The 13,416-nt window shown below is 45.5% G+C and overlaps 1 protein-coding gene across 1 annotated transcript in view; it reads left to right on the top strand.

Moving 5' to 3' along the window:
* The first annotated feature begins 6,779 nt into the window (after positions 1-6,779).
* Positions 6,780-13,416, top strand: part of LOC141270690 (uncharacterized) — a 174,626-nt gene continuing 167,989 nt past the window's right edge. The window contains exon 1 of the mRNA XM_073680789.1: positions 6,780-6,840. The gene's annotated coding sequence lies outside the window, so the exon portion shown is untranslated. The remainder of the gene's footprint in view (positions 6,841-13,416) is intronic.

The following is a 13,416-nucleotide window of genomic DNA, read 5'->3' as shown; positions in this document are numbered from 1 at the left end:
GGGAGTTGAGCTCCAGGTTTAAGAATGACCCGTACTGGAGGTACAGCAAGACGTCCAATATCTTCAGGGCCAGTAGACCATAGAGTAGATGGGACCTGTGACATTACTTCTGGCGGAACACTTGAGGTGGTGTTAGCAGCTTCGTCCATCATCATGAGCAGAGGTGCGGCTTGAAGTTGACACTCTTCACTCGGATCGAGCGGGTCAGTGATGGTGAGACCATCTGATGAATAGGCGATGGTCGCTCTTAACTTTTGAAGAAGGTCTGCTCCCAGAAGGTTAGTAGGACAAGTGGGGGACACCACAAGATGCATAAACACATCTTCGTATGGTCCAACCTGTATTTTGCGGGTGAGCTTGTTAGAAGTAGGCTTGCCATCTACTCCCACGCATGTCACGGCTTCAGAGGATATGAAGGTCGGGAAAAGGCAGGTCCTGTAATCTGATAACACTTCTGGCTGCACCGGTGTCCACACGGAACGGTAAGGGTTTGCCTTGAACGTTGATAGTTACTTTGGCTATTGGACCAGATATAGAAGCCAAAGTAGTGGACACGGGCTTGCCCTTGTCCTATTGGATATTTAGATCCATCAGAGCAGCGGTGTGATTGGTATCTGGATGTATCCGAGCTTGTGGTGGTCGTTCGTAGTATTGGTCATTGCGTCGAGGATAGTTGAATCTGCGATTATCCTCATTGCGGTTTCTGAATCTGCGTCCTTGAAGAGGGGCCCTACAATCCCGTCTTTGGTGACCCGGATTACCATAATTGAAACAGACATCTTTGGTACGAGATAATGGAGGTTTCTGGGTTTGGTGTTGCACATCAGTCCATAGAATATGGGTCTTTCTGTTTGAGGTTGTCATAGATTTCTCAGGGAGTGTTTTTTCAAATCCCTTAGCTATCGTTAAGACATCCTTAGGATCCAATGTAGCATATTCAGGTCTAATTGCTTGAAATTGCTTCCTCAGAGCTTCCCGAAGGCCCTCAACAAAAGAGGAAACGAGCAGTGTCCGTTGAACTTTTATTTGGTTACTGAAGCCAAGGTCATTAAACATTTGCGTTAGACGAGCATGATATCTCTCCACCAATTCCCCTGGTTCTTGCTTGACGTCCTTGAAAGATGTTGACTGATCAGCCAATTTATCTGAGGCCCATGTCTTAAGTTGTTGGCAGAACTGAACACCAGAGTCCCATGCAGTGTCACTGACAAGTGAGGCATCATTAAATGTAGTGTCCATAACAGGCCAATATGCATCGCCTGCTTTAAGATTTGCCAGGGAAATGAGATCTTGCCATGTGGCTGAGTAATTCCTTTGGATTTGAAGCATGCTTCTATAGAAAGGCATCGGCTGTTTTTCTGGATCTGGGAGTTGGTTCAGCAGAGTAGCAGCTTGCTGGGGTGTAAACTTGACATAAAGGGTGGGCTCCTCAGAAGTGGGCGTTGGCACGGTTGGTGGTGGCATCTGAGGCGGGAGTAGAGATGGCACCGGAAGTACAGGTGTAATTACTTGTGTATGAGGAGCAGGAGGAGGTAACAGTCCTGGAATGAGGGGCTCTATTTGGGCAGCTCCTATATCATGGGGTGGAGTCCAGGTGATGCAGGCAGTCTTAAAAGCTTTAACAGTCCTGTCCTCATTACTAATTAACCTGATTTCAGAGAGGCAGCAAATGCTTAGGGGACTACACTTGTTCATTATAATTCCAACAATCTCCCTTGCACACGCATGAACAGGGAACCCGAAGATGCCAACACCAATGGCAGGAATTGTTAAGGTCTCAATCTGTTCACTAATATTTGCATACTCTAATATACGAGTTATTGCCACGTGCAGTTGTCGAGCACTGACATCTGGATGAATAGGGTCAAAAGTAGGGATTACAGCGTGTATGATCATTCTGCAAGGAAGATTGCCAGATTTAGTCACCGCTATGTCCCCAACAGCTATCTGACCACGCGACTCAACAATGATTCGACTGTCAGTTTGAATAGTCGCCCCTCCTGCTTCCACTATAGCTCTAGCATTAACAATAGCGTCGGTTTCCATTGTCGTTATGTCACCCTTATCCACCACTAACAAGGGTCCCTCAGGAAGTTCATTTTCGAAAATGGGTTGCCAACATTCCCTCCCCTTCGTGCTTCCTGTGATGGTGGTGTCCCCTCCCCAGATTGAGCCCCTCCTTGGTTCAGTGGCCACCGTTCCATACAGGTGTGCGCTCGGCTGCGAGAGGGGCTGTGAGGTACTGGGAATAGAGTTAGGTAGACTGCCTGAGAGTGCTGTTGTAGTGGAAATGTTGGGAGGAGAAGTCGCTGCTTGAAGTAACTCGTGTGGACGTGAGGCTGAGTTGCCAGTGGAAGTGACAGTGGAAAGGGTCGGTGCTGGGGATGATCCAGGTGAGAGAATAGCTGGGCTCACGATGGGAGTGTTAGGTGAAAGGGTCGGTGGCCCACTGGACACTGTTGTGACAGGAAACATGGGTAAAGCCTGTTCACTTCCCGAAGGAGTATAGTACTGGCCATTAGTGGTCATTACTGGGTAAAAGGGATCTGGTCTTGTGGTGTGTAGCATTTGCCTAGTATGTTCACCACCGAAAGTCGTGTGTATATTCCTGGATTGTGCCTCACTCAACTTGGCCAGATCTATGTCAGTTAAATGATGATATGGCTCAGTTTGTATGATCTAAGGCAACGTTCCAAGATGGCCGCCATCGGAGGCAGCACATTTGCCATCCACAAAATGGCCACCGCCAGAAACAGCACATTTGCCATCGACAAAATGGCTGCCGCCAGAAGGAGCACATGTGCCATCCACAAAATGGCTGCCACCAGAAAGAGCACATTTGCCATCCGCAAAATGGCCGCCGCCAAAAAGAGCACATTTGCCATCCACAAAATGGCTGCCGCCAGAAACAGCACATGTGCCATCCACAAAATGGCTGCCGCCAGAAACAGCACATGTGCCATCTACAAAATGGCTGCCGCCAGAAACAGCACATGTGCCATCCACAAAATGGCTGCCGCCAGAAACAGCACATGTGCCTTCCACAAAATGGCTGCCACCAGAAACAGCACATGGCAATGTGCCACCATCACCACCATTATACGGCGGTGGCCGCTCACAGGATACATTTTTGTAATACACAAAACTCAAAACTCTGTCCTTTTTCCTTTCCTCTTCTACCCAATTTTCTCTATACAAACTTTCAGAGACTCTTTCCCATGCCCTAGCAGTAGACAACAATCCATTATCTTCTAAAGTACCTTTTCTTTGTTTTAAGACAGTCTTCCACTCCAGGGGCTGTAACCTCCCCCCCTTCTGGCATTCCACACAATTTCATAAGCTTTTTACATTGTTTAAAGTGACTTTTCCCTTCACGAGTCGCGACTAATGTACACTGGTCTAACTTGCCATCTGAATTTTGCTTAGTGCCAATACGACAAAACTTCATTAATTTCTCCATCTTTCTCTATATAGACCAAGATAAACACAAAACAAACAATAAGACGGGGGAGGATGACTCAAACCTTGGATTCTAAAGTTAAATGGAGTCTGCAGCACACACTTTCTATCTGTCTCCCTCCTGCCACGTGGTCCCTGTCTGATTTCCGTATAAATAAATAAATAAAACACCTCGTATTAATCCAATTAACAGGCCCCGCACCGAGTCACTCACTCTAGGCTACGTGCCGAAACTCAATTTACTAGGCTCCGGGCCGAGTCCCTCACTCCAGGCTCTGTGCCGGTACCAGGCTGAGTCAAATCACTCTAGGCCACGCCGAGTCCATCACTCCAGGCTAAGTACCCCTACTTTCTCCACCAGAACGGAAATCGTATCACAGGCGACAAACGTGAACTATACCACAGACAATATCCTTTTATTTCTCCAGATACCGCTCAAACACCCACTTGCTCCCTTTAAATACCAGTCAATCTCCCCTCAACATGACACATAACAGGCAGCAGGCAACTGAGCATGTGACGGTTCTTCCGCAATTAAAATGGCCAGCAGCGTAGAGACCCTTCTGCCGTCTTACAGATACCTATAAAACCGGACACAGGCAATCTGCACAGGATAGCCCGAGGAACACAGGAAAAGACTACAGATTATAAAAATCAGCAGACTTACCGTGTTTGGTTATGGAGGTGATCAGTCTCCTGGCTCGGGGTATTCAGTGCGTCCTGCCGTTCCAATCGCCGGTCCTAAGGGTGTAGGGCTCTCCCTCTGCTGGCCCCACGTTGGGCAGCCAAAAATGTTAGGGTGAACACTTTGGTATGTTCACTCGTTGTCTGCTCCTGGCCTAATGGATATGATCAAGTGCATGCAAGAAAGAATAACATCAGACACACACACAGTTGGATGTAAGCTCTCCTTGATCAGCTATGGCACAGCTCCAAGTCTCTTTATTCAACCCGAACATAGACTTATATAAACACTGTATGTGGGCTCGGTTAGCCCAGAATGTGAATAACCAGATGTATTGATTGGTTAGTCCATGTGGGCGTAGTCCATGAGGTCATCAGGGGGCATAGTCCATGAGGTCATCAGGGGGCGTAGTCCATGAGGTCATCAGGGGGTGTAGTCCATTAGTTCATCAAGGTGGGTTAGTCTTTCTATAGAATGCAGCTTCCTCCCAGAACAGAGCATGGTATGATGAAACAGGAAATGGCAGCCATCTTTTGATCTAAACAACCTCATGTATGGTGAAATAATACACTTTTTGGGCCTTTTCTCTCAATCTCCTATGTCTTGAGGTTAATTATTTGAGCCTATAGCTCTCCTCAACAATAGAACGTGGCAGAGTCCACGTGAGCACAGAACAGCTGAGAGGAATCTGCAGAGTGAAATACTGAAAAAGCTTTCAGAAAGAAATGGCATCCTCTAATGGCGGAGACTAAAAACTCTCATTAAAACTGTGTAGAAAAGACGGCGCGGGGTAATTGTGCTGTATTGAGGAGCAAATAATGCTGTAACCGTGACTGAGAGTCTGTGTAAGTAAGAGACCGGGAGAGATTTCTACCAAGATGCCCCAAATCTGTAAAACAGAGAGCGCCGGACCCCCGGGACTGAGCTTCGGTCAGGGAAATTGGGTTGTAAGGCGGGAACTGGTGTGCCAAGGGGGGGGACACAATAATATACACACGGCTCCGCTCTGTACACATGCGGTTCCGCTCCATACAGGTTGTACAAACACGTGGTTCTGCTCCGTACACATTGCATAAACACATGGCTCCGCTCGGTACATGTCGTACACACACAGCTCAGCCTCGTACACATCGTACATACATGGCTCTGCCCGGTACACGTCGTACACACACGGCTCTTCTCCATACACCTCGAACACACACGGCTCAGCTCCGTACACATCATACACACATGGCTAAGCTCCATACACACGTGGGTCCGCTCCGTACACCTCGTACACATGCGGCTCCACTCCTTACACCTTGTACACATGCGACTCTGCTTCGCTTTATTTATTTCATTTATTTTACTCACTTATATCGCGCTTTACAGACATTATCAGCACTGTCCCCATTGGGGCTCACAATCTAGATTTTCTATCAGTATGTCTTTTGGAATGTGGGAGGAAACCCACGCAAACATGGGGAGAACATACAAACTCCTTGCAGATGTTGTCCTTGGTGGCTCCGCTCCGTACACCTCACACACACATGGCTCCGCTCCGTACACCTCATGTACACACGCGGCTCTGCTCCGTACACCTCGTACACTTGCACGGCTCCGCTCCGTACACCTCGTACACACGAGGCTCTGCTCCGTACACCTCGTACACACGCAGATCCGCTCCGTACATGTCGCACACATGCGGCTCCACTCCATACACACGCGGCTCCGCTCCGTACACCTCGTACACACACGGCTCCACTCCGTACACCTTGTACACACATGGCTCTGTTCCGTATGCCTCGTACACAAGCGGCTCCGCTCCGTACACCTTATACACACGATGGCTCCTCTCCATACACCTCATACGCTCCGTACACCTCGTACACATGCGGCTCCGCACACCTCGTACATGCGCGGCTCCGCTCCGTACACCTCGTACACGCGTGGCTCCGCTCCATACACCTCGTACACGCATGGCTCCGCTCCGTACACACGCGGCTCCGCTCCGTACACCTCGTACACACGCGGCTCCGCTCCGTACGCCCCGTACACGCGCGGCTCCGCTCCGTACGACTCGTACACGCGCGGCTCCGCTCCGTACGCCTCGTACACGCGCGGTTCCGCTCCGTACGCCTCGTACACGCTCGGCTCGGCTCCGTACACCTCGTACACACAAGGCTCCACTCCGTACACCTCGTACACGCGCGGCTCCGCTCCGTACACCTCGTACACGCGGTTCCGCTCCGTACACCTCGTACACGCGCGGCTCCGCTCCGTACACCTCGTACACGCGCGGCTCCGCTCCGTACACCTCGTACACACGCGGCTCTGCTCCGTACACCTCGTACACATGCGGCTCCGCTCCGTACACCTCGTACACACGCGACTCCGCTCCGTACACCTCGTACACACACGTCTCCGCTCCGTACACCTCGTACACGCGCGGCTCCGCTCCGTACACCTCGTACACACGCGGCTCTGCTCCGTACACCTCGTACACACGCGGCTCTGCTACATCCACACTGTAAACCCCTCCTGACCCCACACATAACCTTCACCTCATCCAGCACCATGACAACCAGCACAGCAGAGTCCTGCATCCACTGAGGCCCCTGATCATGTGACCCCTGACTCCTCCCCTCCTGTGACCTCATCACAGGTCCTGTGCGCACAGAGCAGCCATATATGTGGTGGCGGCTCTGCAGGTGGAGGTATGTGGAGAGACCCCATTACTGGGCGCAGGCGACATTAACCCCTTAAGCACTGAGACTATTTTGTTGCTTTCCTGTTGTCTCTTTCTAAGACTCATAACATTTTTGTTCCATTTCCTCTGATAGATACATACGACCCAACTATGAGAGACAACATGGAGACCCGTATTGCTCACACAGTCACTGCCCCTTTCTTGCTCCTCCCTGTGCCCCCCCATATAGTGTGTATAATACCTCCACATATAATATAATGTTCCAAAAGTACTGACCCATTCTCCCCCTACACACAGTGTAATGTTTATATAATGAGGGTGTCAGGCAGCACAAGCTTCCTGGTATACTTCTTCTCCCCGGCGGGCTGCCTCTGGCAGCTTTCTGATTGTGAGGGGTGGGGTGTTGCCTTTGGGGCGCAGGGCCCCGCTGTGCTCATGTACGCCATTCCAGGGGACTGGCCTCCGGGCATGGTGTGGTTGGGAGGCAGGATGCCGTTGCTCCCAGTGCTGACGCTATTCAGGGGTCCCGGGATACCCGGTTCCCAAGTGTCAGCTGTTGCCAAGACACATGGGGCGCTATGTCTCCTGGTTCAGGTACGTGGGAGGTTTCTTTCTCTCCACCCCTTCAGTGGTACTGTTGGTATTTCTTAATGTTTTTTTTGGTTTGTTTCTGGTTCCTACGTCTCTGTATATGTGCCCTGACCTTCCAAGTTTGTTAGGTTTGTCTATTCCTTACGGTATAGTTTATTGGTGTGTTTGACCCTACTGTGACCAGTGTACCTGGCCACCAGCCACTCCGCCATTGGCACCTGGGAAGGGCTCTGTAAAAGTTCTTCTCCCTTTAGTGGGCAGGAGTGAAGAGTACTCTGGCCCTCAAGGGTGTGCATTAGCGTGATGGCTTGCGCCAAGTGTGTCGGCATACTGCATTTGCTGGCCTTCAGTCCAGTCATCTCGCCACCACTCAAGTATTATAAAGGGGCTGTTATCTGCGATATGAGCTGCACATTGTAATGGAAAAATATTAAGATTTGAGAGTCTCAGTGGTTGATATATGTTAATGACTAACTGAAAAGATAGTAGTCTTGCAATTTGTTACAAAGGTCTGATGGACCTAGGTCTTTATTCAACCTACGTTACTGTGTTCATCATTCATAGAATAACACAAAATCTGAAGAGTCACATATTTATGCACATAAGGACACAAGAATAGTACAATAGATAAGACAAGTGACGTGAAGCAGAACTATCAGTATGGGAAGGGGAAAAACAGATGTGGCCATAAATATTGAAGCATAGATAAAGAGTGTGAAAGTTTTATTGATCTGTGATTGAGGTCTGGACCATGATTATGATTCCACCCCCCCCCAAATGGTCTGAGTAGCACATTCCTTAGTTGATGTAGAAAAACATAAATCAATGGGACACATTCATTCCTGCACTGAGTGTGTCAAATGTTGTCATAAGTTTGTACTCCCAAATTTTTCTGTCTCTCTGAGATTTGACGTTATCTTTTAATATCAATAATTTCATGTCCATGATGGTGTGATCAGGGATACAAAAATGTTTGGCCACAGTTAGATCTATTCTTATTTACTTTTATTGTGTGGTGATGAGAATTCATCCTTTTTCTAAGTTTTTGCCCTGTCTCTCCCACATACAGACCCCAGCTGGACATTTGGTGGCCCTGATGTGAGTTGGAGATCTTTATCTTGTCCATGGTCCTTATAAATGGACAGATTTTCAATTTTTTTCTGGTTTCAAGGAAAGGTTGTTGTAGCTGTTGGCGAGGATAGGGAGCTTCTGACAATGGTGCTTCTTAGATTTAGGGGCTTCTGGGGACATATTCCAGAAGTAGAACCTTTTTTATTTTAATTTAGTTGTACTTTAACTTGTTTTTTTTCTGCTTTTTATTTGTAATGACACCGATGTAGGGTACTATTGTTAGGTTCCTGTAGAAATACTGAGGTGTGTAAATGGGGAACAGAGGCCTCTCCCTCTGTGTCCCTCAGATAAGATGGAGAAGGATCTATCGCTATCTCTTTGCCACAGATGAAATAATGGATTCTTTCGGTTACCGCAGATCCATGGAAGATGCCTTCTGTCTGTCTTAATCAAGAATGGAGAATGTTCCCTTTCTGTCTTGTTAAAACGTGATTATTTTTTTCCACTTCAAATCTTTTTTTAAAACTTTTTTTAAAACTTTTTTCCACAACTCTCATTAGTGTGATCATACAACCCTCTGATTGCACCAGTGATACACTGTAGTACTGTAGTGCGGTGTATTATCCCTGCCTGTCAGTGTACTAATGGCCCCGTACACATTAGCTAGCTGTTCGCTGAATGATCATTCGACTGACCATTATCTCTCCCGACTCCTGTATACATACAGACATTCAAGTTTACCCGTGCTCTCTACAAGAGAGCTGCTGGCAGACTCCTCTAGTGGTGGAACAAAGGATCAGTCTCTGAAATTGAGCATACCAGATCTTTCTCACACCTGATATCATCTGTCAGGAGGATCTCATACCTCTATATGATTTCCTGTTATTTGATGTCTATTCTTTATGCACAGCCAAATGACTAGATCATATTGCTCCAGATTTGGAACATGGGTTCTTCTGAAGGTTTTAGATTGACATTTGTTAAAAACTTGGTATACGAAAGCAAATATTACTCTTTAGTTAAACAACTGGACCAATCTCTCCAAATTTGACACATAGGAAAATTAGCCACTTTGGAAGGTTTTAGAGCATGTTTCAGCTCTCTATAACCTTCCGTCCTCACAATATTCGGAAGAAGAAAAAAAATGGACCACCGACATACAAATTTATGTCCTAATGACTCAACCAACCTGCCTCTAACTTTGGAAGCTGGAGACCAAGTTTCAACTGTCTTGGACCTATCGTTCTAGTCACCAAAAAAAACAGAACACAAAAACAAATTATTAATTTACAACCAAATGACTGCAATAATCTGCCCCAAATTTGCCACTCGGGTAAATCAAGCATTTAGGAAGGTTTTAGACAAGATTTCTCTTCTTTAGAGCCTACATTCAAAACTCTTGCAGTACATTGATCTATTGTGGGCAATTAAAAATGTACAAAATTGAACATGAGATTCTTATTAACATTCTGAGCAGACTGTATGAAGCATACTGCCAAGTCACGGCGAAAATCTGTGTGTACCTGAGCTCAAAAGTGTGGCAGCCAGTCCCGAAATGATACCACTGGCAGCATGGGTGATGTGAGTGGCCCTGATCCCCCACAGCACCATCCTACTAGGTGTAGCCCCAGCACTAACATCAAGTGAAAGGAGCTAAAAAACTCACCTTCCACATGATCTCATACAGAAAACTGCAATAGGGGTACCAACTATTTTGCTCTCAGTCTCCTGATACTTTGAAAACGCCTGGGCCAGATGGGAGGAGTGCTGGTACTAAGTAAAACGGGGAGTATACAAAATGCTATAACTGTAAAAGAAAAAACATGGACCTCGCATCCAAAACTCAGACATTGAACTATTGCTGCTAAGCAAAAACTTACGAAATTGAAAACAAGGTTCTTTAACATTCTGATCAGACTGTATGAAGCCCACTGCAACATTTCAAAGAGCCTCTTAGTTGGTCCCTGACTTTAAAGGTATGTCAACCAGCGCCAGTGACACCGCATCAGCAGTGGAAGTGACCCAGATGCCCCACAGCAACCATGCTGCCAGGCAAAGCCCCCCACGGCTCTACGTCACTCCTCCCTACAGGCACCGCGCCACAGCAAGCATGGGTCATAGCTTTTTCTACAGCTATGATATATTACAGGACTTATCTGCACCAACATTGGCCTATAGGTAAATCAGGCACTTCCGAAGGTTATAGACTGGATTACTGTTCTTTCGGACCTACTGATGTCGAGATATTCACCCAAAAAAATGAACACCAATTCAAATACAGTGTCTTGCGAAAGTATTCACCCTCTTTGCTTTTTAACTATTTTGTTACATTGCAACCTGTGTTTAAATGTTTTTGTAATCCGATTTATATGTGATGCATCAGCACTAAATAGTCTAAGTTGGTGCAGTGAGAAAAATATAGGCATAAATTAAATTTATGGGATCAAATAACTAAAAATTGGCATGTGCATATGTATTCACCCCTTTTTGCGTTGAAGCCCCTAAAAATTCCTGGTGCAAGTAATTATGTTTATAAGTCACATGCTTGGTGATAGGAAGTCCACATGTGTGCAATCTAAGTGTCACATGGTCTATCAGTATATACACACGTTTCATTTAAATGAAACTGTCTAACACAGTAACCCAACGTAATACAAACCTCCTGATGTGCCCATAGATCAATGGGTGAAACTCGTTGAGTTAGAGAGTATAGGGAGTTCGAGAATTAAGAACTCAGTATGTCCCAGAAAAAATATGAATGAAACTAGGGAGACAGTTTATTTGCATGTGATTTATCAGAGCACACGAGTCAGGGAATGAAACTATACAGTGGTGTAACAGGTTGCAGTAATATGTATCTTTAGGAGCCATTATTAGAGCAGTTTTATGGGTTAAGCGTGTGAGCAGATGATTTTTAGGAGGAAATTGTGGATACAATATCTTTCTGCTAAAATTTTAAAGGGACAGTAACAAGTAATATGGAGAAGGGCAAAGTGCAATAATCAAGATCCCTAGTTATGCATATGAGTGTGTATAGGCTGAATTGGAATCAGACTGGGAGAAGCTTGATTTGATGTGAAAGCACTTTCAATAAGCACCTTGGATTCTTAAATTCTGTTATAGTAGAACAATGGATTTATTGTCCCAAAGGGAATATATTAAAATGAAATCATGCACACGGTTTAGAAATTTAAATTGTTAGTATCTAATATTGACCAATTAAATTGAGTCATATTGGATAGACTGCATGAGAAGTAAGGTGGATCAGATAGCACTATTTTAAATGCTTTCCAATAAAAGTGAATTTTTCAAGACTTTAGTCCACCAGTCAGTGAATTTATTTAATTTAGTGGAGTGTATAGGTCCTCAGTCAGTGATTTCCCATATACACACCTTTTCTGAAAGGTCACAGAGGCTCAAACACCACTAAGCAAGAGGCACCACTCCATAGAGTTGGCATTTATGGAAGAGTGGGCAGAAAAAAGCTTTTACTTACACACAAAACTTGTAATGCTCATTTTGTGTTTGCCAGAAGACATGTAGGAGACTCCCAAAATGTATGGAAGAAGGTGCTGCATTCTGATGAGAACAAAATTTTACTTTTTGGCCACCAAGGTAAACCCTATGTGTGACACCAAACAAACACAGCTCATCACCCCAAGAACACCATCCCCACAGTGAAACATGGTGGTGGTAGCATCATGCTAGGCAGATGTTTTTTGGCAGCAGGGACAGGGAAAATGGTTTGAGTCGAGAGGGGAAGATGGATGGTGCAAAATACAGGGATATTCTTGAGCAAAACCTGTCTGTCGGTGATTTGAGCCTGGGACGGAGGTTCACCTTCCAATAAGACAATGACCCAAAACATACTGCTACAGCAACACTCGAGTGGTTTAAGGGGAAATGTGTAAATGTTTTGGAGTGGCCTAGTCAAAGCCCAGATCTTAATTCAATTAAGAATCTGTGGTCAGACTTGAAGATTGCTGTTCACTAGAGTAAACCATCTAACTTGAAGAAGCTGGAGCAGTTTTGCATTGAGGAATGGGCAAGATGTGGAATGCTCATTGAGACTTATCCGAAGCATCTTGTAGCTGTAATTGCTGCAAAAGTTGGCTCTACAAAGTAATGACTTTAGGGGGGTGAATAGCTATGCACATTGAAGTTTACAGTTATTTTGTCCTATTTGTTGTTTGCTCTGGAAAACAAAACCAAATGTTCACAGTTGTAGGCATGTTCTTTTCATGAACTGATGCAAACTCTCAAAAAAAAAAGTGAAATTTCAGGTTGCGAGGTAGCAAAACACAAAAAATGCCAAAGGTTGTGAATACGTTCACAAGCCACTGTATGTATTTACAAACCAACAACTAGCCCAATTTTCCCCAATTTTGCCACTAGGTTAAATGAAGCACTTCGGAAGGTTTTACACTGGGTTTCATCTCTCCAGGACACATTTGTTGACTTCATGTCAGTAGCAAACCATAGTTCTTAAAGGCACAAACAACAAACAGTTTAACAACAACAAAAAACTGAGCAAAGCTGGGTAATCCTACTGGTACATTGTATAGTTGACAAATCAACAGTTTTAGATTAATGAGTATGGAGACCTTAAGCGTTATGGTAATGTACAAATGCTGTTGGTGCCAGTTTTGTTTTGTAACATTTTAATATCTGCTTTGTTCTGGCATTTTTAATGTTATATAGAGAAGCCTAAGGGAAAATGGCATTATATCAATAGTAAAAAAACAAAAACAAATCACTGTACTGTAGAATTTGGAAACAAGTATCTCCTGTCTGTGTTTTTTTTAAAAAGAAAAATCCTCAGTCTTTTGTGTGTGAATCAGGCTTGATTGAGATCTAGCATGATAAAAGATTACAGCCTGGGGAAGACGGGAAACATTCGTATTAGGTGGCTGGTGTTGAT

Source organism: Phyllobates terribilis, unplaced genomic scaffold, assembly GCF_046119375.1.
Source record: "Phyllobates terribilis strain yellow unplaced genomic scaffold, ASM4611937v1 Scaffold_5__5_contigs__length_657084704, whole genome shotgun sequence".
Lineage (NCBI taxonomy): Eukaryota > Metazoa > Chordata > Amphibia > Anura > Dendrobatidae > Phyllobates > Phyllobates terribilis.
This window is presented reverse-complemented; position numbering and strand designations above follow the sequence as displayed.